This window comes from Callorhinus ursinus, unplaced genomic scaffold (assembly GCF_003265705.2).
Source record: "Callorhinus ursinus isolate GAN/ISIS: 27379988/994484 unplaced genomic scaffold, GSC_fseal_2.0 scaffold14, whole genome shotgun sequence".
In the NCBI taxonomy this organism is placed as follows: Eukaryota; Metazoa; Chordata; class Mammalia; order Carnivora; family Otariidae; genus Callorhinus; species Callorhinus ursinus.
In genome coordinates, this window is record NW_027397076.1 from 20,999,159 (window position 1) to 21,023,849 (window position 24,691).

Below are 24,691 nucleotides of genomic sequence, written 5' to 3' on the forward strand. Positions count from 1 at the left end.
GTATTGTCTAGGGGAAAGGAGTTTGAGCAGAAGACCACTAATTTTTAAATTCTCCTTATGAAAATCTACCCTAAAGTAGAAATGGATACATAAGGCTCCTATTGCTCTGTTCCATTAAACATGAAATAATTTACCTATCTCTCCTTGTTCTAAGTTCTTACTCACAAACAGATACAGCGATTTGGCTAAGTAGATTGTTTACAGAAAAGATGTTTGCTTATCAGTCCCCAATTCATGTGACAGATTTATTTTCCTTGTGCCTTCCATTGCCATTCTGATTTTGTGTTCATCTTTTAAACTGTTTTATTGATGTATAATTGACATAAAATAAATGACACATATTTAAAGTCTCTAATTTGATAACTTTTGCCATGTGTATACACCTATGAAACTGACATCGCTATCAAAATAATGGTATGTATCTCACTCCCAAAAGTTTCCTCAGGTCCCTTTGTAGTTATTTACCCCCCAACTCTTCTGTCCCTGGCAGTCAGTGACCTATGATTTGTCTGAAGATGTTTGTCTTTTCTGTAGTTTTATATAAATTATACAATATGTCTATCTTCTTTTACTCTATATAATTACTTTGAGATTCATCCATGTTGTTACATGTAGCAAGAATCCATTTGTTTTTATTACTGTCATTTTCCATTCCAAGAAAATACTACAATTTCTTTATCCACTGATCTATTGATAGTCATTTTGGAATTCAAAACTATTCTGTCTTGAGATGATCAAAACTACTCTAACTGGGGCTGGAATAGAGTTGGTGAAATATGCAGGAAGAGATAATTCTTCAATAGTCTCCAGCTTTTCTTAGTCCTCTTTGGTTCTGATCTAATATTATATCTCCTTACAATATTGGCTCTCTTTCACAATGACCTCTGCACACTCAACTCATTAATACTTCTTAAAAGTATGAGAGTATTGCCACAACAAATTAAGAAAAATAGTAGATTGTAGGGAAAATCCTTTCACCATACGGTTTGTAGGTTTTGTGGTGTTTGGTTTGATCTGATGTGTTGGAACTGGAATATTACAGTGACCAAATTTCCAAAATGATCTGCCAGTTATCAAGCATCTCTCACTCAAATACCTTTGAGGGCCAGTCAAAAATATAAAACATTAAATTAGATCTAATTTAAAAATGATCGAGAATAGTGGGGAGAGAGCATAGATTGTTCCTAATGATATTCAGGTTAACTTCTAAAGCAATGTACACAGTACAGACAAAAACATGTCTTTGGGCCGAATCACCCTTCTTGAGAATGGGACCTCTATGATAAAAATGATTCATAGTAATAGCTTTTTCAACTGAGCTATTACCTTCTTGGGAAATATGTTCCTATTCTATGAGGCTCTAATTTAGCTCTTATATAAAGACTGACTGCATTTGTATAGTTACTAGAATCCTGTGTAAACCAAATTATCCTTTCTATCTCTCAGTAGACCTTTCTCAAGGAGGCTACTTCTCCTTTGTCAAATTTTGACAATATACACCTCATCTCCATTTAGTCATCTGGGAACCAGGGAGATAAAATCAACAATCCAACAAATATGTTGATTCCTATCATGCTCTAATTGTATGCTGGGTATTCTGTGGGGTTCAAGATGACCAAAGTTGTTCCTATAACTGAACTGAGTAAACTTTGATCATTACCATTTAACCTGGGTAAATATAAATTTAAATCTCAGTGGCTCTTAACATATATGTGATACACTGGTACTAACTTTAATTTCAATCTCTGCTCCAGCTGAGTGGAACTCTACTTACTGAAGGAAAATATTGCCTCAAACAAGTAGATATCTTTAGATTTTATTCAGGGAGAGTCATGGGTTTTGAATTTTATACTATGTAATACCCAAAAGTAACTTGAAATTTTTTTGCCATGCAGCAGTGTTTTCCCAGCCAACTTACCCAAGAAATTTGATATAGAACCCATGCTTGTTTTGCATTATTTAACTGATTTAAAAAGATCTAAGGCGGCCATTTTTTTGAGTCAAGAAACATTTTTAAAATCTGATACATTGCACTATTTTTTTCTTTATTTTCTTTTGTTACCCATTTATGATCCTTTAAGGATAATCGTTTGTCTCTGACAAGGAAAAATCACATCAGAGGAAAAGCTAGTACTTTGTATTCAGTGACAGCTACTATTTCTGTATAAAATAATTGAATGAAGACATAGGTTTCACATCAGAAATCTTACCAAAGTGAAAGTTTCTCTATATTTCATGCAAACTAATACAACTTAAAAATTAGCATGACAAGGGCGCCTGGGTGGCTCAGTTGGTTAAGCGACTGCCTTCGGCTCAGGTCATGATCCTGGAGTCCCGGGATTGGGTCCCGCATCGGGCTCCCTGCTCGGCAGGGAGTCTGCTTCTCCCTCTGACCCTCTCCCCTCTCATGTGCTCTCTCTCTCTCTCATTCTTTCTCTCAAATAAATAAATAAAATCTTTAAAAAAATTAGCATGACAAAAGACTGATCATTTGGTAAAGTACTCCAGAGGTTGTACATTGTTGGAGGTTATTTCTATATAACATTAAAAATATAATAAAATATGAAAAGGATAAGTCTCTTACATAGAAGAATGGAATATAAGAAGTATCCGAGTATTGAGAAAATCTGCCATTCAAATATATCTGATTGCTCTTAATATTACTCTAACTATGTTTTCAGCTACTGTTGCTGACTAGATCATCTAAATTGAGAGAAGAGAGTTGGGGCAGGTTTAGGATGTATAAGCCAGATTGGATGGGTACCAGAATAAGTAAGTGAAAGAAAAAGAAAGCAGTAAGTGAGCTACTTCCTAAAAAAATTTAGTTGTAATCAAATAAAAAAAAAAGTTGAAGACAAGTATATTTCCTTCAACTTAAAATTTATAATTAAACACTCAACACTTTTGGGCCTCCTGGGTGGCCCAGTCAGTTAAGCGTTTGCCTTTGGGTCAGGTCATGATCCCAGGGTCCTGGGATGGAGCCCTGCATCAGGCTCCCTGCTCTGTGGAGAGCCTGCTTATCTCTCTCTCTCTGCTGCACCCCTTGCTTGCACGTGCACTTTCTCTCTCTCTCTGTCAAATAAATAAAATCTTTCAAAAAAACACTCAACACTTTTAATCATTAACAAACATTTATGTGAACAACTGAACAATTGCTTTTGCTGAACTTCCTACTGATATCTTCAAAAATTTTAATTTTCTCCATTTCCTGATCATTTTCTAAGATATGGCTGTGTAAATGCTAAGAAAAAGATTCTGACTTGAATAACACATTAAAATTCACATCTTATCTCCGTTGAAGTCTCTATAAATACTCAATGGTTGATTACCATTCCCTTTGGTATTCTCCTTTGGTTTACATGAAATCATACAATACATTTCTGACCCTGACTATTCCTTCTCCTACTCTGACTTCCAAAGATAGGCATTCCCTTCAGTTCTGTTCTCAGTATTCCTTCTCTTCTTTCTATACATTACTCCTTGGTACTTCATTCAGTCATGGCCTCATCTAGTGTCTTCATTCGTATGATTCCCAAATGGGAAAGCCAATTATCCTTGAAGAGATTAGCATGTTAGGAACATGAACCAAAATCCTCACCAATTCAACTTTCATTGAGTAACATAGACCTGGAAATAAAATGTTAAGTTTCCGGCTCTTTGTCATCCTCCCAATTTCTATAATGATAAATTTCTGATATTATCCAGAGGCTATGGCCCATGTCTAATGTTTGTAACATTTCTGATTGCCTATATTATCTGAAAGTGAGCTGATCACAGTGTCTAGATGAGTGTGCCTGATAGTCATCCATTTAGTATTAGTGTTTAGTATATTTATAGATCAAAGTTAAACACTCTCTTATGAGCTACAGAATGCTTGGTCGAAAGAATTTTGAATATATTGAGATCTCTTTAACCAAATACCCATTGAAATATTGATAAATGAAATAGCAATGAGTAGTACAGGGTTTGGGTCCTGTTTGTTCTTAAATCACAATCTTAGATTGGTGCTAATCAAATCAAAAGTTTTGGCCTTAATTGTGCTGGATAACTTAGGTATTACAGAGCCTGTTATTTAAAGACTTGAAAATGCCCAACTCATTGTGTGGATAGGAGCTTTTCTTCTGCGTTTGTCTTTGTATTTTCTGCCATCCCTTTCCTATGTGTGTGACCCAGGTCTGTGATCTTTCAAATTGAACATATCAACCACTTATTACCAGCTCTATTTTAATTTCCTCTCCAGCTACGAGTTGAAGTACAAGACTGCTAGCAGTTTTTAATTTCACTTTAGACAGCAAAAGACATATCTGCATGATTAAAATGCCAGATATCTATATAACTGTGATCAATTATATTAATTAAGGGAAAATTGTAGGAAAATTTTCTCTGAGGGAGGAATAAAGTATTGCCCTGAAACCTTTATTAACACATGGATGGCCACAAGCTATTATGTTTCTCATAGTTTACTTATGATTTGTCCAGTTTTAACACAAAAAATTTAGAGGACTTGGAAAAAAATGTAGTTTTAAGGAGAAATAATTGTGAAATTGGCATCTGTGAATATCATGATGAACTGCTTTGATGCAAATTGAAACAACCTCCATGCAAGTACAGGTGATGAAATAGCTGAATTGACTAATTGTTTTTAAAGATTTTTTTTTTTTAAGATTTTATTTATTTATTTGACAGAGAGAGAATGAGAGAGAGAGAGCACGAGAGGGAAGAGGGTCAGAGGGAGAAGCAGACTCCCTGCTGAGCAGGGAGCCCGATGTGGGACTCGATCCCGGGACTCCAGGATCATGACCTGAGCCGAAGGCAGTCGCTTAACCAACTGAGCCACCCAGGCGCCCCTGACTAATTGTTTTTAAATAAATGCCTAGTTGGACAGCCATTTACATTCTCTAACAAGCTACACAGTTCAGAAAGTTTTTAAGCCATTTAGGAAAATGAATCTTATGGCTCAATAGCATTTCTACTAATATCTAGAAAATATTAGTATTTTCTATGGTTTGAATATGGTTTGAATTTAAAATGATTATAGCTATAAATCAGTATTTAAAGAGATTTTACATACATTACCTCATTTAATCACCTCTGAAATCCTGCAAGATAGGGAGGATCAGACGTGCTGTGAATTTTTTAGCAGCTTGACTATGATCCTACAAATTTTATTGGAGTACAGATTCAAAGTCTGGTTATCTACTTCCAAGTTTAGTGCCACCCTTATCCACTCATTTATGTGTAAGTATCTCATCTGTGTCAGTACCTGGTCTGAATATCATAGGTTGGGAATGGAGAGCACAATTCTGAATAGGTTGATGTTTTTGCCTCCAAGTAGCTTTGAATATAGCAGGTGAGACAAACACGTAATTAGGTCATGTGATATTTTTAAAGTATCCTACCCAGGGTAAATGTAAGGTATCTTGATACAACCTAGGAAGGAGATGTAATTTATTTTTGGAAGGGGCACAAAAAAAATATCTGAAATGATATTTGCTGGTCCTTCTGTAATTAGTTACATCTCTGGAGATGAAGGACTATTTCAGAAGAGGGGTGTAGAGATGTATCTAAGGTAAGAGAAAGCATTGCTTACTAAGTGCACTGTGAGTAATTCACTGTTGATTGAAGTTTAGTATTTAAGTGAGAAATAGTCTACACTGAGGAGGTTATCTAGCCTTCCTATGAACATTTGGTAATCTCTAGAGATTTTTTTTATGTCATAATGACTGAGGAGAAGCATTACCAAGATCTGGTAGGTATGGGACAAGATTTCACTGCAGAGGCTTCTAGCACAGTGGGTGATTTTCTTACCCTAAAATGATCATTGTGTTCTCCTGAGAAACACAGACACTAGATCATCAACTGCCTTATAGGATATACTAAGACATTTGGACTCTCTTTGGAGGCACTTTTCTGGGCCACTAAGGGGTTTTAAGCAAAGGGTGGACATGGTAAGATTTCTTCTTTAAAAAGATCCCTCTAGTTGCCTTGTGGAAAGTGAGTTAGAAGGTATACGAGTAGACACTTAACACCCCAAGTTCATGCTTTGCCTTGCAACAGGCAAGTCTAAGACAGCAGGAACAATTTGTCCAGACCTGAGAGAATTTCTGTGTATTGACTCTTCTTACTGGAAAATGTGGATATTAGCTCCCTTGAGCAGACTGAATGAGAGAGGGTAAAGTGTGCTAGAAGAACAAACCCTAATAATAGTCTCTATAGCAGGCTAGAGCAAAAGCCATTCATTCCAAAGAACAGTGACATGCTCTTTGCCAAGGAATAGACAGCTCTACGATTCTGCCACATTAATTTTTTTTCTAAAGATACATCAATCAAATCCTTATTTAGTTTAACTTCCTGAAGTTGGATTTCTGTTTCTGCAACTGAAAGAAATCCTCATTGATTCATATGGGGATATTCAGTCATGACATAGATATGTGCTCTGTATTTTTTTTATATTGCAAAATATATTTTCTTTTTTTTGTATTTTAGTACTTTTATGAAAAAGAAGATGCTTTTGTGGAGCCATATTTTTTCATTCATTAGTTCATCTATGTATGCGTGCATGCATCCATCCATCCATTTAGTTATCATTATTCAAGAAATATGTATTGCAGGCATTGATTAAACACTGGAGAGGAAAAAAAATGTTGTTCAGAGTTTGATTTTATAGACAGATCTCTGGAATTCACCTATTTTTCTCCATATTTCCAGGAATAATTGTATAGTTTTGTTCATACTCTTTTTGAAACTCATCAATATTGTCAGAACCTATGCCTATTGTGTTATGAAGTTTGGAACTTCAAAATGAGAAGTAGAAATGCAAAGCATAAATTACATTCATAATAGTATGTGAATATCTTCTGAAACTGGTACTTTATACCAAATATCTCTTTAGTTCTTCAAGATACTTTGATTACACTGAAAAAGGAAATTTATTCATTCTCCAGATGCAAACTGCTTCATTTACATACTCATTTAGAATCTGAATATGTATGCCTTTCTTTGTACATTTTAGTTATTCTAGAAATTTTAAAAGATGGGATGTCTTCAGTAGTGGTGAAGAGCCTTTTAAATACATTTTTATTTTACACAGGTGTAACACAGGTGGTACACCCTTTCCTCTCTGCCCCATAGGGTGTAGCTCTAACTACCCTCTAGGGAAGAGAAGGTTGGGTGAACAGCCTTACTATTTCTCCAGCTCAGTAATTACCTGCAGAAACGTTCTCTTCACTGCTCAGGAGTTTTTAAGGGAAGTGCAGGCTGATGCATACAGAATGAACTTGCATCATGATTCTTCCACGTGTACTTCAGCCTCTTCCCCAAACCTTATACACATGTGTGGCTGATTATGTTTTAACTTTTCTCCCCCTCTTAATTGAAGGATTCAAGTCTCTGTCATAAAACTGTGCATACTCTGGTGGAAGGACCTCAGATATGGTGCCCTGACATAGCTACTTTGTTCTTAGTGACACATGTGGAGGATAGTTTCCACTAATAAAATCTCAGGGGATTCCTACAAAGATACACCATCATCCATACTTAGATTAATAACACTGGTTTTTATTATACTCAGAATATCCTGGGTTTCATAATAAAGTTTATGTAAAAAAATAAAATGAGAGAGGCAGAATTCTTCCATTTGGGATTTAGATGAATTAAAATGTGTTTTGAATCTGGATGGGGTAAAGGGGAGGGACAGATTTAGATTCTCTTGCTTCTGCTTTGAAACACTGGATGGGTATGTTAGATACACTGTTTACCCTTCCAGGTTTACTTTTCACTTTCTCCACCCTGCTCTGGCACCACAAGACCAATCTTTACTAACTTCATCAGTGGCCTTTTCTTTCCCCCTAGCTTCCTGTTGAGTTTGGCTAATGGAAGTTGTAATGGGAAGAGATTTGGCAGGGGGAGATTGGAATTGCAGTATTTACTTCTGTGATTATCTCCCTGCCAAGGGATAGATTGCCCTTTTCTGAGTTTCTCTACTGAAGTCCACAGTTACTATTGAGCAGTACTGTCTTTTTTTTTTTATTAAGATTTTTATTTATTTATTTGACGGAGAGAGACACAGCAAGAGAGGGAACACAGGCAGGGGGAGTGGGAGAGGGAGAAGCAGGCCTCCTGCTGAGCAGGGAGTCTGATGCCAGGGAGCCTGATGCAGGGCTCCATCCCAGGACCCTGAGATCATAACCTGAGCCAAAGGCAGATGCTTAACAACTGAGCCACCCAGGTCCCCCTGTGCAGTACTGTCTTATAGCTACAGCACAAGCTTCAGCCCTCCCTACATTTCATGAGTGCTCGCACCCTCACCTTTTTAGGCCAAATGATGTTGATGACTTCCTGTGGTTGCTAAATTCAGAGTGATTCAACATGCCTTGATAACTTACTTTAAATCTGCTCTCATATTTATTAACTGTCCCTGCATTAAATTCTCCTAAATTATTGCATTTAAGTGTGCCCTTTTTTTCTGTTGTGATCTTTGCTGATGCTAATGTTCATACTACTTAGCTATTAGTAGAGTAAAAAAAGAAAAAGAAGAGGACCACCTTAGCTGGGAAAAGTAAAAGTGAATCTAATTTTAGACTTGTCAAATTTCAGATGTCTGACTAATATCCTGTAAATCAGATGTCTGACTAATATTCTTATAGAGATGGAAGTGAAAAGAGGCATCTGGGATGGATATTTGATTTGGAAATCTAATGAAGTTTATGAATTTGGGAAAAACCTGGGTTTCATTTAACCCTATAAAATTAAAGAAGTCCATTGATTATTTTCTCTGTGCTTCCATCCTTGTGAGCCTTTGTTTTATGTAGAGAGCTGATTAGAAAAGCAGGAGCTTCAGGGACCCAGAAATCTATCATAGCCACAAAACTTATGTGAAAACTGCAACATCTCATTTTGTGGCAGTAATTCCCAGCCATTACATCAAATGTAAAATAATTTCTTCAAGGGGAAGCTCATCTTCCTCTGAGACATATTTACTCTTCAAACATAGAATACATTCACAACATAAATTATTAAGTCACTGATATGTGTGTTACAATGTATTTATAACAATATATATAGGCAATAATATATAATTGAATAATATGTTTTCTTTGTAACACAACTCTAATATTAAAATTTTAAAAGTTATACAATATGGCTATTTCTCAATTCCTTTATGAAGAAATACTTCTTGTATTAACTCTGTATAGTACTCATGGTATCTAAATGGAACCCAGAGAGTGTCTGAGAATGACACCTATTTACATAAAATATTATATGATATTAATACATTATATCAATTATATAATGGTTTTATATATTATTTATTATAATTATAATATAATATTTGCTATAATTGAACTCTTCCCTTAGGTGGTAATCTATGCATTTATAGGTAAAATATACACCTTTCAGTCTTTGAGACATTCTTAAAATATCTTTAATGTTTCACAGCCTTGATTTTAAGAATAATTCATCACCTGTGAACACTACTCAAGAGGCAAGATTTAAGATATGATGCTGCTTTTACATTTAATAACTTTCTAAAGTGCTTACTATCTTTCTGTATTTCTTATAGTCTTATTAAAGGCTCTGAATAAATGCTCGTATTCTATACTAGGGAATATTAGTTTTCTGCTATGTTAATATTGCATAACAACCTCCCCAGAAACTCAGTAGCTTAAAATAATTATTTATTTAAATTTCAGTGGTCTGCAGGTCGCTACTCTCAGCTAGGATATTTTGATCTAATCTTAAGACCACAGGTTTTTGGTCATGTATTTTCCATCTGGTAGTTTGGCTGAAGCAACAATGGCTAACTGTGGTATGGCATATTTAAGGAACAGGGTGGAAGCAGAAACACATGATGCTACCCTGTTAAGGCTTCAACTCAGAAATGGAACCCTGTCATTCTTCCATTGGTTAAATCAAGTCACATGACTATGTCTAACATTTATTTGTTATGGAAGTATACTCTATAAATACCACGCTTTGGGGACACACTTGGAGGAAAGGAAGAATTTATTGATAAATCCTATAATCTACCAATAAGACTTGCAAAGAGACATATGTTGGTTTTAATCAACCAGTATTTATTATGCTTTTGTAGGATTCAGAAAATTCATACAGGAGAGTGTAACTTAAGTCTAGAAGGAGACCCAAGAACACAAACATGGGTAAGAATAAACTCAGGATAAACACATGAGAACCATAGGTTAACTGTTTGTTTTAACTATCAATGTCTGAATAAATGGATAAACCTTACAAAATTAAAAAAATATTCAAATGTGAAGATCATATTTTTTAAATGTGATATAAGAAAGATTTTAATGGAAGCTATTATACTGGTTTACTTTTAAATATACATCTGAAAAATGAATGAATTAAGTCAACTCTCTTGCTTATGGTTGGTTCCTTATTATATTTCATAATTGAAGGGTCATTTTACTGAAAAGGAGAATCTCTGGATCGGAAGAGCCCTTAAATATGATGTGAGAACCTGAGGAAGTTGTATAGGAATAAAATTAAGATGAATCATTTTATTCAGGCAAAGCCATTCTTGTGTTTATTAAATGTCTGAAATTTTCCTGGATACTTTCAATGCATGAGTTCAAGGACTGTTCCTGGATGATCATTTTGTATTCTGAGTTAAAAGAAAGTTTTATTTTGCCTCCTGCCTATTATATAGCACAATGTCCAAGTGTTGTTTACTCTTTGGGTATTTTAAATGGTACCAATAAAGCACATTGGTTTGCTAGTTTTTAACGTAATATTTCTAAAGCCTAACATAAGAACAAGACAGAGAAATTTGACAGTTACATTTTTGGAAAATTCATTGCAGAAGGTTTTTTTTTTATTATTTATTCAATATTTGTTTTCTTTAGTTACTGTTGTGTAAAAAGTAAGCAATGTGTTTTTATTATGAAGAGAAATATGTTCTAAACCTTCAAAAGACAAAAGACCATACATTTTTTTTCGTGTTTAGTTGAATTTTTTTACTATGTCATGTTAATCACTATACATTACATCATTAGTTTTTGACGTAGTGTTCCATGATTCATTGTTTGTGCATAACACCCAGTGCTCCATGCAGAATGTGCCCTCTTTAACACCCATCACCAGGCTAACCCATCCCCCCAGCCCCCTCCCCTCTAGAACCCTCAGCTTGTTTTTCAGGGTCCATCATCTCTCATGGTTCATCTCCCCCTCTGATTTCTGCCCTCCCTTCATTCTCCCCCTCCTGCTATCAACCTAAAATAAAATCATATGTTAAAATATATTATGAAATTATTTTAAATATCATTTATATTAAGCGGTTTCTGGAGGCAATAATCTTCACTCAAGAACTGTGTGGATCCAAATAACAAGTCCCAAGTTTATGTGTCAAAATTACTTGTTTTGCCTTAAGGTAATTAAGAATAAAACCAGACTGATATGTCTTTTTGAAGGAAAATTGTTCTGTGGAAGACCATCAAGACTGAAGTTTTTGTGAAAACTTCAAAAACCTAAGAAGCCTAATATAGGAATGTTAATAAAACATGCATTAGCTTTCCATTGTATAGGCAAAATACTTGAAAACAATGAATCATGGATCACTACATCAAAAACTAATGATGTATTGTATGGTGACTAACATAACATAATAAAATTAAATTAAATTAAAAAATACTCCAGGAGATCCACTGTGCAAGTATACTCATGCACATAAACTGGAAATCAGGGGAGAAAGTATTAAAATTTCAAAATATACATTTTTTGAAAATTTAATTCTATTTTAATAAGTACATCATTTATTTTGTTTCTGATTAATAAAAGCTTATATTTGGTCTTTCAATTTTTTTTCAGTTTTACAGAATCCTTTTCTTCATTTTTACTTTAAAATTTTCTCCCAGAAGATTGTACTCTATTATCAATCCCATTTTCCCACTCGTCAGCCCCTGGCAACCAGCATTGCTATTCTCTGTTTCTGTGAGTTGGACTTTTCTATGAGTTGGACTAGTTTTCAATATTGTCTGAAATGATCTGGAAAGGAATTGAAATAATGAAGGGCTCTTACTAAAATGAAATTGAACATTTTGCTTCAAATACTGTTGTAATTTCAAAAATAAGTATTGTGAATCTGTTAACAGTTTTGTAATTGGAGGTAAAAATTGGTGCTTCTCATTGTCCTTAGAGAAGCCTTTTAGCTATGGGTAGTTCATGAGGAATATTCTATTAGGAATGGACTCTTTCAATTTAGAGAAATATCTATATTTCACTTTATATAAATATATAATAGGTAAGAATATAGATTTTATAAATTTGAATGTTATTAAAAGAATAAATGTTTTAAATTTCCATACCTAAAATATGTATTTTTAATGATTATATTTTTGGATTTCTTTCTTTTCTTTCTTTCTTTCTTTCTTTCTTTCTTTCTTTCTTTCTTTCTTTCTTTCTTTCTTTCTTTCTTTCATTAAAGTATAGTTGACACACAGCATTGCATTAGTTTCAGGTGTACAACATAGTGATTTAACAAGTCTGCATGTTATGCTATGCTCACCACAAGTGTAGCTATTGCCATGATCACCATGCAATGCTGTTATAATACTACTGACTAAATTTAAAGTTGGGTTTGAAAAAAATGTATTTAAATTTGGAAGCTACTCTTTAACCATGGTTAAAATATATACTTGTAATTGTACTATCATAATTCTGAAAAAGAGTACAACAATTTGCAAATGTTTGCTTTGTACTTAGGTTTATACCATTTATAGGTTATTTGTTTTCCAAAAGATTTTTGTCTCAATCATAAGATTTATTTTGTTTTTACACAGGGAGTATAGCTGAATTAAAAATCTTTGTTGGGTTTTTTTTTTAGTCCATCTTAAGGAGATTAATAGAGCTACCATGATGACAATAATAACTGACATTTGTTGAATGCTTACTACACACCAAGTATCTCCCTTGACACTTAATACATAGAAACCTTTGTTTAATACAAAATGCAGCATAATTTCTTAATTTTCTCTTTTCCCCCCCCTCTCCTTTAGATGTGGATAGACATTTAATAAAACTTTATAATGAAAGGGCTTCCACAATCCTTTGTCTTAACCTCTTCATTTTTAGAGGTGAGAATTCTAAGAATCAGCTAATTTTATGGCAAGCTAGACATTCAACTTGAAAGACCTAATGAGTAAGTTCAGTCTTGTTTTATTAATTTGTTTTACAATTAAGGTCCACAAAAGTGGGTATCATATTCTCAACACTAGTTCTATTAGTAATCAAATCTGAAATTTTACTGATATAGAACCTGACTTCCAAAAGCAGTAACATAATTGAAAGATAATAACACAGTTCTTGTAGAAGTTTGATTAATGTATACTGAGTTTCAAACTTGACACTGATTATAAAATGGAACAAGTGACATTATTCATTTATTCAACAAATATTTATTGATTATGTGTACAAGCTCTGTGATCCATTAGTAAACAAAATAGACAAAAATCCCTGCCTTCATGAAGACATTTATTCTAGGGGGGAAACAAAAATAAACAAGAAATCGTGTAAACTTTTCCTTATGTTAAACAGTGGTAAGTGCTAAAGAAAAAAAAAGGCAAGGTAAAGGGATATTAAGTGTAAGAAATGGGATAACAGTTCTAGTTAAAGTAGGCTGGAATGTCTCACTGAAAATGTGATTTTTAAAAATAAAGATCTGAGAAATGCAAATGTGTGTGGGAAGAGCATCCCTGGCAAAGGGAACAGAGAGGCAGAGACCTTAATGTGGGTGTGTAGCTGGCAGGTTTGAAAATTATGAAGGAGGAACAGGGGATGACTAAAGGAAGTGTCGAGGTAGGTGGGGTCCATGATGGAGCAGGGAGTTAGATTATAAATGGTTTTACAGATCAAGTTGAAGATTTTAACATTCATGTTGAAAGGGAAAACAATTATCAGTTGAAGATTTTTCAGTAAAGTCATTTAGGGGAATCAGTAGAGTGAATCTTATGGTTCTTACTATTTAGGTGTTAAGATATTTTAAAAGCAAAAAAGGACAATACTAAAAAGTAGACTGAGGAACGAGAGAAGTGGAAGGAAAACCAGGCTTGTGTATATTAAAAAGAGGCCAAGTAAAGAAAATATTTTGAGTTAGAGAGAATGATCTATGGTGCCACCTGCTTCTGATACATTAAAAATGGTGCAAGAATTGACCATTGGACTTAGCAGCGTGGAGATCAATAGTGACAACAAAATGAGCAGTTTTGTTGGAGTTGTGGCAATAAACATATGATGTAGTGGGTTTGAGAGAAAATAGGAAGGAAGACATTCAAAGAATCAAGAATAGGGAGCTATTTCAAGGAGTTTTACTTTATACTTATAAGAATGAAGTGAGAGCTGCAAGAAGTGGTGTCAATATAATTTCTCTTTATAAGATGAACACATAACTGTATGTTATTTTGATACTAATGGGTATGTACCAGTTGATGGGGAATATTGGATAATTAAAGAAAGACAAGAGGAAAATGGCTACAGCAATGTCTTTGAGAAAGAAAAGGAAGATGAGATTGTGCACACAATGAAAATTTATGTTTAGTTGGAGTGCAGTCCATCCTGATGATAGAAGGGAAGTTAGAGTATTCAGGTACAAATGCAGGAAAATAGATGTGTTGGGGAGGTGGTGGGTGGAATTTATCTTCTGACTGCTTTATTTTCTTCAATGAAATAGGAAGAATGGTCACAAGCTGAGAGTGGGAGAAGAAAAGTTTGAAGCAAAAGGACCTAGTACAACAAAATCCTATAGTAGAGTAAAAGAGTGAATGGACTATAGAAATACAATATGAGTTAGTGCTCATGAGTTTAAAGCTAGTCCAGATAGTTTGGGGTTTCTTCCAGGCTGGTGTGATGGTTCAGGTTTAGATGTGCAGCTGGTGGAGATTTGGATTTAACTGTAATTGTGGTTTAGCTAAGAGAGTAAACAAATATGACAGAAAACAAAGGAGTTGATGTTGCATTTAAGTGAGAGATTTTATATTAGCAATTAAATTTAAGCTTGATAGTAAGAGAAGTGTGGGTGTTGGACCAGGGGTGAGAGATAAGGAAATATGCTAAGGTCTCACTGGCTTCAAACCATTGTTGGAGTTGGACCTTTAGAGGGATTGAGCTGGAAAAATAGAACATTGTAGTAAGACATGCTTGAAATTGAGGTTTTGGGAGAGTAGCAGTGATTAATAACAACAAAGGCATGGGTATGATTACAGAAGTGAGTTTTGAAGTTAGGGTGGGGACCAAGATGGTTGAGAAGAAGAATAGAAAGGTCTAGGTCTTAGACTTTGGACTTTGAGTTCACTGCTGAAGAAATAGTTTTGGAGATAGTTGCAGTGAGCCAGGAGCTAATATCAAAGAACAGAGGGTGGTGACATGGGGGACAATAGCAGCCAAGGAGATATTTTATAGAAGAAAGAGATTCATTTGTATGGAATAGGATGATGAGTATAGAATGGGTACTTATCGCACTTTGAGTCCTAGGCTTATTAAGTCTACAGTAGAAGCAGTATCATCGTGAAGGAACCAGATTTAAGTTAGGACAAGACAGTGGGAGAGACATTCAAGGAGGTTGAGGACATAGTCAATTTTGCTAATGATTAAACTTGAGAGGAAAAAAGAAAAACTATGGATGGTGAATGGATAAAGAAGATTCAGAAGATTTCTTGGAGTAGGAAGAGACTTCAAACATGATATAATCTAATCTTTTATATCTTGAAGGCTCTTCATTATATAACTAATACTTATCCAGTCTATTTGAGTATTTTCTGTGACTGGCTTCTTACAAGGAAGCCCATTCCAAAAAGGAGATATTTTCTATGTTCAAAGATACTTCCATTTGCCTGAAAACTCAATAAAATCTATACAACACAAATTCCTTATAATAAGGATTCTCCCTTGCTTCCTGTCTCTCTGTTCCCTCTATCACATTCAAACTCTCTGGTTTGCCTGCTGTCTTCCCTCATCCTTTTCTGAGACTGGACATTTATAGATCTCCTAGTAACTTGTTTCAAGTCTCTGATAATTTCATCAGCTGACCAACCTAACAGCTACCACCATTTCAAGCAACTTCACTGAGGAGGTACACAATTCATTGATCCCCAATTGCCTCACTATTGATTAGCTGCTTTCTATTTTCACATTATTCCTCCATACCCAGCTTCTCTTTCTGGTCATATCATATTTACTAATAGTGCTTTAAAAAATATTCTTGACTCCCTTGCTCTAATCTCACACACACCTGTAAAGAATGCAACTATGGACAGATCCCTCTCTGCCTATATCCAACAGCTAAGCATCAAACAGTAGATTGGAGGTACTATAGTTTCACATTCCCCACACTCAAGTTGGCTTTCCACAATGCATTCAAAAAACGGTTTCTCCAGAAAATTTACCCTGCTTATTTCCGTAATAAAATCACATTTTAGCCACTCTACTTAAATCTTTTATTACTTCTTTCTTCCCTCTACTAATCTCAGTGTTTGGCTTCACTTCCGACCAGAGAGAATGCATCAGATAGTAACCACTTAATCTTTTTGCTACCATATCTAAAAATTAACCTGCTACCTCCCCTTCTCATGACCATGAAGAAAGTGCTACTCTATTCCAAACCCAATCCCTTCATGCGTGTTTCTTTGCTCCCACTGCACTTGTAGCTTTGCTGTCTCCTGCATCTCAGCATCTTGATTTCTACTACATACTCTCTTTGATCAGTCAAACATGATCTAGTACCTGTAATCTTAAAGAAAGCAAGACAAGCCTTGACTTGACCTCATATATCCCTTTAGCTATGACTTTTAACTGTCTTTTGTTTCCTATATCCTTTCATTACCAGCTTTTCGAGAGAATGTGTGTATGTGTGTGTGTTTATATTATTTCAACTTTCTCACCTTCCATTTGATTTTTCATTCTTGCCATTCTAGGGTTCTGCTTGCAGGGTTATCAATTAGTAACATGTTTTTTATCCTAATTTAGTTGTCAAATATTTTACATAATTGAGCAGTATTTTCTTCCTGTGGAGATCAAGAGGATGTTTTGTGGTTATATATTCTCAGGCTCTAAAATTCAAGTGATGACAATATGTAATTATTTTAACTTTAATTTATGTTTTCTTATAACCACAATTAGCTTTTGAGTTCCCATTCTGCTTCGTAGCAAAACCAAAGATAACTGAATCAATTTTAAGTAAATTCATTTGCTTGAAAGTATTCTCAGGTCAGGCTTAGGTTTTTAGTCAAATCAAAATTGCTTCCCCCCCTCCTTCTTTTCTTCTTGGATTGGTTTAATTTCTGAAAAGTTTACATAATGCAGTAATATCAGATGGCAAGGCATCTGGGCTTCATCCTTCCTTTGTCCTAGACTGACATCTGTTGCAATGTACAAGCATGTCCCATGTCCCCACCACATTGGCATCTGTTGAGGTTTCTCTATTCCCACCTGGTTTCTTGACACACATTCTTACGCTGCTCTTTGTTATAATTTCCTCTCATCATGACCATGGATCACTTCAACATCTGCTTGCTTTCTCTCAGCCAAGTGTCTTGGTATCAGAGGCAAAAGGAAATCCTATTGCTTTCTCTTGTTATCCAGGGATCACTTGAGACTTACTATGGCTGCCTTGTGTCTTTTCCCTTTTCAGCAGCAAAGAGACAGCTCAGCCCTTTAGATCCAGTTTTACCTGGGTTTCTAGGGAATCCTAAAAGGATATCTTTTCACATTGTCCCGGAAAGGATTAGGGTAAATGTATCCTTTATTCATGGGTCCCCAAACTGTTGAGTAACTTTTGTAAATACCTGTTTTAATTTTTACTGATTTAATAACAGAAAAGACAGTGCATACAACTTCTCCTTGGGTCCCACTGGGGTCTAAAGGATTCGCTCCAACACATTGTTCAACTTTTTTCTGTACCAAGAGGAGTAATTATTCTTATTATTTGAATGAGGGTGAATAACAATTTAATGTTTCCATTTTTCCAACTTTTTGTTTTATTTGTAACATAGCTTTCATTAAAATAATAACCAAAGATTTAGCATATCCACTTTTAGGTCTCTGTTTTCACTCATCTCTGCTGGCTGGGCTGGGAAAAAAAGGACCACATGTTAAAGGTGAAGATACTTGATGAAGAGGAGAGGGAGAGATTTGCATTTCTGCAGTACTGGCAGAATGAGTGATCTGCCCATCTCTTTGGGGAAAGATTATAAATACTGAGTAGATTAACATATTTAAATTGTTGATGAGTTGAATAGAAAGGAATACTCTGAGGCAAAACTAAATGAAAGGAGAAAATGAAAAGTAATAAGCAATATGTTGATCCTACCTTTCATCTTGAGAGCAATTGCAAATTCTAGTGAACTTGAGTTTTAGTTTTCATAGATTTGCAGAGCATAGAAAATAGATAAATCAAGTACTTTCTTAAGTTAAGAAGGCTAAAAGACTATAATCCCGTCATAAAGGTGGGTCCAGCAAATTGGCTAGTCCCTTGATGTAAGTGTAAAAAATATGTAAATGTACATTCACTGAGGGTTTTATAAGATGTTCATATCTTAAATCCTAGTGTTGAATAAGAGGGAAAAATAATCCTAGCTAAAAACCAACCCTTATATTGGATTATAGCCTGAATTTATATAAAACACTTTAATGCAACATTACAGTTTAAAGTGGTCTTAGGTTGGGGGCGCCTGTGTGGCTCAGTCAGTGAAGCATCTACCTTCGGCTCAGGTCATGATCCAAAAGTCTTGGGATTGAGCCCCGCATCGGGCTCCCTGCTCAGCGGGGAGCCTGCTTCTCCCTCTTGCTCTGCCCTTCCCCCCAGACTCTCTCTCTCTCTTTCAAATAAATAGATAAAATATTTTAAAAAATAAAGTGGTCTTATGTTGGTATAGGCCCCTAGGCACCTGGCAGAAATAATTGTGAACTTTCTCTGAAAGAAACTGTCTTTAGTCGAAGCCACAAATAATTCCCCCAAGTAAAATTTTAAGAGGTACAAATTTATAATAAAAAAATCACAAAACACCCAAGAAAATAAGATACCATGGCTAAAGTCTCCAAAAATGAGTCAGAATATCAAAACTGAATATACATAATAAATTGGCTTTATGGGTTGGATAAATCAATTAAAATACTGAGAAGAAGATGGGGCGCCTGGGTGGCTCAGTCAGTTAAGCGTCTGCCTTCAGCTCAGGTCGTGATCCCAGGGTCCTGGGATGGAGCCCTGAGTCAGGCTCCCTGCTCAGCAGAGTCTGCTTCTCCCTCTTCCTCTGCCCCTCCTCCTTCCCCTTCTTGTGCTCTCTCTCTCAAATAAATAAAATCTTTAAAACATTTATAAAGTACTGAGAAGAAGAAAATAGCAAGAGATTATTAAAGAGACTGGAAAGATTTAGCTAAAGATTCAAAAGATTGGTTTGATATTGAAACTATTGTTTTAGGTCAGGGTCTCTGGAAACAGACTCTGAGATATACGTTTACATGCCGGAAGTTTACTTGAGTGTGTTCTCTGGGAAACAATAACAACAACAACAACAACAAACCCCAAAAAACCCTACAGGGCGGTAAGAGAAGCCTGATTCGATGATGCAGTTGCCACAGGAGCCTCAGCTGATCTTCCCATAAACTCTGGACCTACTCACTCCTAAAATTACTACTCAAAGCCAGACACATTTTTAGTGTTTCTATTATACAGAATAGCAGCCATCCTGCAGACAGAATATAAGGTTAGAAGGGGAAAATGAGATCACAGGCATGAAAATTTCTTAGAAACTCTGAAAGTTCTGCACACATGGTTATCATGACCATCTATCCAGGAATCAAAAGTACAGCCACTGGAGTCAGATAATTTCAATTCACTTCTGACTGTGACACTCACTAGCTATGAGACTGAAAGCAAATTACTACGTCTCTTGTTTCCTCAGTTTTCCCATACCTAAAGGGAAATGTATAAAACCTATTTTGTAGGATTGTTGTGGAGGAGAGGAACATACCTGAAGAATAAGCATAGCACTTATTATACAATAATAGTTTATTAAATATTATCTGATACAATAAAAGTACTTTTAAAAAGGGAGAGGAAGATTATAACCATGATCCCTAACTTAGCATCTGCCTCAACTTTTCTTATATTTACTTTGATGTATTATTTTAATTCCTCGTCCCTAAGATGTTTTCTGACCACAGCATATGCAGAATCTAATTTCCACTCCAAAAGCAAAACAGTATTTTACTGAAGTTAGCTTTACTGAAATATATGCATTCTAAAACCCCAGGAGGACTCTTTCTCTGACTTTTTCTATACTTTTACAGAATAAAATTGCCCATCCTACCTTTGTTATGAGAGCATATCACATATTTGCATAGTGATACTCTTTTGTGGGCTAAGCATCTTAGAATAGGGTAATTCCTTTTATCTTACTCCTACATTGACAAAACAAGTATAGATTATGGCATTGAGATTTTTATCGGCAGAAGGATTCACTATTAAATAACATTGAAAAATGTGTTTTTATCTGTGCCCTGAAAAGACTATGTATGATTTTCTTCTTGCGTTTATTTGTTTTCCTACCCTTAGAACAAGTGAGGTACAATTGTTTCACTAAAGTAAAGTCCCTTCAAAAAGAGCAAAATTACTGCTAATTTTAAGGTTGAAATTTCCAACCTGTCCAGGAGAATTGGAATACATCTCATATGGAAGCTGACCCATGGTGGATTTCTTTATAGCAATAAACAAGTACTTTGTTTTATTCTTTATGTTTGACCAGATTTATCCTGTTCTTCTTTAAAGAAAATCTGGGCAAGTTGGCTCCTACGATAAGCTGTCAAGATGAAAAATCCACACTGTAATGTCAATTTGCAATGCTTGTGGTTCAAAGGATATTTATGGCACATGTGATTTATTTTTCAATCACCTAAGATTTAACAAAGGAGCTATATCATGATTAACCTCAAAAAAATTGAGAGGAACTTTATTTTTACAAATTCTGGTTGAACAGCAAAAGCGTGTCATCTCTAGAGGTGCTATTAGGGACAACAATAACACACCAGCTACTGAAGTATGTATAGACTGAATATTTTAAATTGCAAAGAAAACAAAAGGCAACACCTGAGGAAAAACTAACATAGACACTCTACTGTCATTTTGGGGAGTGCTTTCATGGATATTAGGTAGGTGAAAGTGATGTAGAACATCTTTTTAGGGCTTTTATTATGAGGTTAACTTATTTTTCAAATGCATGTCATCCTCTTAAGTCTTTCTAACATGGTAATTTTAACACAAATTTTGGTTTTCTTAATAAAATTGACAAAAGTAAATTAGTTGAGATGAAAATTCAACAGTGTTGGAATAGCTCCTATGTTTCAAATGCTCTGATTCTTGATTTTGGCAGATGACTTCTTGTACTTCTTAGCATCAACTTTGGAAAAATCTACTTTAGAATTAGTCTCCTAATATTCACTTTTCAGCTGTATTCTATTCAGGATTAAACCTTACAGACCTGCCTTCTGCTGAGTAAGTCCTTGGCTTCCTTACTTACACAATTTTATTTTCTTAATGATAACATCTATCATTGCAAATTGCACCTGACATAAATTCTCCTTAAGATCTTTCTCCTTGTTTTCCTGCAAAACTGACTTAGTCTTGTTTTAACTACAAAAACTAGTAATTGACAGTTCTTGTTAAAGTGCATTATTCTATTACCAAAAAATTATATAAACTAATCATTTTTGTTCTTTTATTACAAGTATATAAAACAGTAAATCTAGATATGTTTGAACGGATATTGAAATGTCTAAGATACAGTGTTAAAAAAGTTGTTTTGAAAAATAGTGTGCTTTATAACTACAGTTGTACAAATGTGCTTGTTCATTAGATAACAATGTTAAAACCCGTTGGTATGTGCATAGAAAAAATCTGGTATGACATGCAGCAAATTCAGCATTCATTTATTGAGTGGGATTATAGTGAACATGCGTTCCTTACATTCTTATGTGTAATATTCGGCAAGAAAGGTTTTGTTTTGGTTTGGCTTGGTTTAAAAATTAAAATGTTGCATTTATTTTAACACAACTGAATTTAGTGTGGAAAGCACTTTTGTTTGTTTGGTTTGGTTTGGTTTTGGCTTTGGTTTTGGTAATAAAACATGAGGAAAAGACCAGAAGCATGTATATCCACATATTAACAATGACTAATTCCAGGAGGTAGAATTTCAGGCAACCTTAATTTCCTTGCTTCTTGACTATATTTAAAATATGTGTTCATAAAACGAATTATCAGTTTAGGCAGTGCAAAGAATCATGTGACTGGACGAAAATTCAAAAACTCATTTATGACACTTGTAGAAACATCTCATTCCTCATACACTTTGTTTTGGAAATATGATTTTATTATTATGGTTAACTCTTGATGAAATTTGCTTATCAATAAACTACCTTAATTGTGTGAGCATTGTTTAAATCAGCAAACCAAATGTAGCACATCATAGCTAAGTTATTGCCTGACTTTCTTAAAAGCTTTAGTTAATTGCAAGGGGAATGACGATTAAGTGAGGTTTTTCTTTAACATTTTTTTTCTTGCTGGTTATGTAAGTTTTTCATTTGTTTGTTTGTTTTTAATAGGGTCACAGGTAATGACAGTAGAATGATAGCATATCTTTTTTTCATGTATAACAGGGAAAATATATTGGGAAGATTAGTTTCTATTTGTAAAAAACATTAAAACAATAAAAAATAAAAAATACTACTTAGCAAGCTGTTGTTTAAGATATTTCTTTCCCTTCTGTTTTAATTTGCTAAACCACTCTTTCTTATGAACCATATAGACATTTGGGTTTCACTAATTTGTTTTAAAATTCTTATATCATTAAGTGTGCATGTTTTATTCCTAATTATCCATTCTATTTTTCTTGCTATTATTGTCTTTCTTGGATTTCTGGCTTTCCTTTGCCTCTTCAAACATCTCCAGCAATATTTAAGATCTTTGATAGCTAATGGTAATGTCAGAGGACATTTTCTGGATCCAAGCCAATCATGACATCTTTAAGTAATGTTTATATATACCAAGCTTGCCAGCTATTTACCAGTGCATAACAGAAGATAAATGTACACCACTCTACTACCAAGGCTGAAAGAAGCCAAGCCATCTGACTGCTAGCAACCTAATTTTTACATAGCTGTTTATAATTCTCATCGTCATGTTACAGCAATATGATTTATTAATCCTTCTGGCATTTTTCTCCTTGACAGCTTCTCAGCTGCTGTTACATCCTTCTTGAATGGGTAAGTTCTATATACTATTTTGAAACTGTGAGTCAAATTTATGTGTTGAGACTTCTTTTGTTTTAGGCACTTAGTCTACTAAAGTGGGAGGACTTGAATTTAACACTATCAAAGATAAAAAAAATAGAGTTCAAGAGAAGTAAAAATGAAGAAAAATAAAATTTGGAGATGTGATTACAATGGAAACTTTCCACAATTTTAACTCAGAGTGGGTTAAAATATAACTTGCATTATAGTTTTTACAGGCAGGCCATAGCATTTTACCCGAAATGGAAAATATACTTTTAAGACCTTGGCAGTCTCTTATTAATATTCAAGTACTTTGATTCAGGACCATTTTTGCCAGAATATTTAGAATTTTACACCTTTTAACTATACTTTTACATTTTCAAGTTAATTTAAAATCATTAATAATTGGCTAAAACCACCAATTTAAAATGGTATTTATCTATCCATTATGTTTCATGTAATTATTATATTATAAACTTAGATTTGATTTTACTTACATATTATACATATTAAATACTAACAATTAAAAAAGCTATTGGAAGGGAGATACACACACACACACACACACACACACTCTGTTTTGGTTTGTTTTTTATAATAAAACATGGGAAAAGACCAGAAGCATGTATATCCACATATATTAACAATGGCTAACTCCCACAGATAGAATTATAGGCAATCTTAATTTTCTTTATATATGTATGTGTGTGTGTGTGTGTGTATATATATTTACTTCTTATGTACATATTGCATACACATACACCAATGATTTACTAAACTAAGCTCTAGTCAGGGTTGTGTTGCTAGAATCTATAACAAAAAGAAAAATTTTGAATTCTATAGTTCCTTTTGTTTAATAAAAGAAATGAAGTATTTTTATTTAATGTGGACAGACCCATTTCTTCATGCAAGTGAATCCAGAAGCAAGTCAGCCATGTAAAATATATTATGTACTATCATATTGTCAACTATAAATTTACACAGACTATTTTTTTCAGATGGGTAATTCGTATTTTTAGATCTCTATCTAATCTGCTGTCTGGATATTGACATCCTACAACTATAGTGTTACGTCTTTCATTAGTGAAAATTTTGCTATGGAAAAATGAAGATAATGTGGGTTCATGTTACTTGCTTATGGTCTAATTTGATACAGTTAGTTTAAAATTGTCAGAGGAAGGTATAGTTTATCATGAGATGATCTCACTCAAAATTCAGATGCTTCAAACCGGCTATTGTCAAGTGATAAATTATGTTTCTGTCATGATTATTTGAAATTTTGAGATGAACATCTATAGGAGTATATTCTCTAGTGTTGATTAGAGAAGGATCTGTAATCTTTAGACATTAACATTCTTCTGTGAAAGCTTTGGTGTGTGATTGTGTGTTTCAACTATTCAGGTGTTTTCTATCACAT

General features: G+C 34.4%; 1 protein-coding gene across 3 annotated transcripts in view; it reads left to right on the top strand.

Moving 5' to 3' along the window:
- MGAT4C (MGAT4 family member C) overlaps positions 1-24,691 on the top strand; it is a 1,003,641-nt gene that overhangs the window by 339,014 nt on the left and 639,936 nt on the right. For all 3 annotated transcript variants that reach the window (XM_073900560.1, XM_073900562.1, XM_073900561.1), the window contains one exon: positions 23,233-23,265. The gene's annotated coding sequence lies outside the window, so the exon portion shown is untranslated. The remainder of the gene's footprint in view (positions 1-23,232; positions 23,266-24,691) is intronic.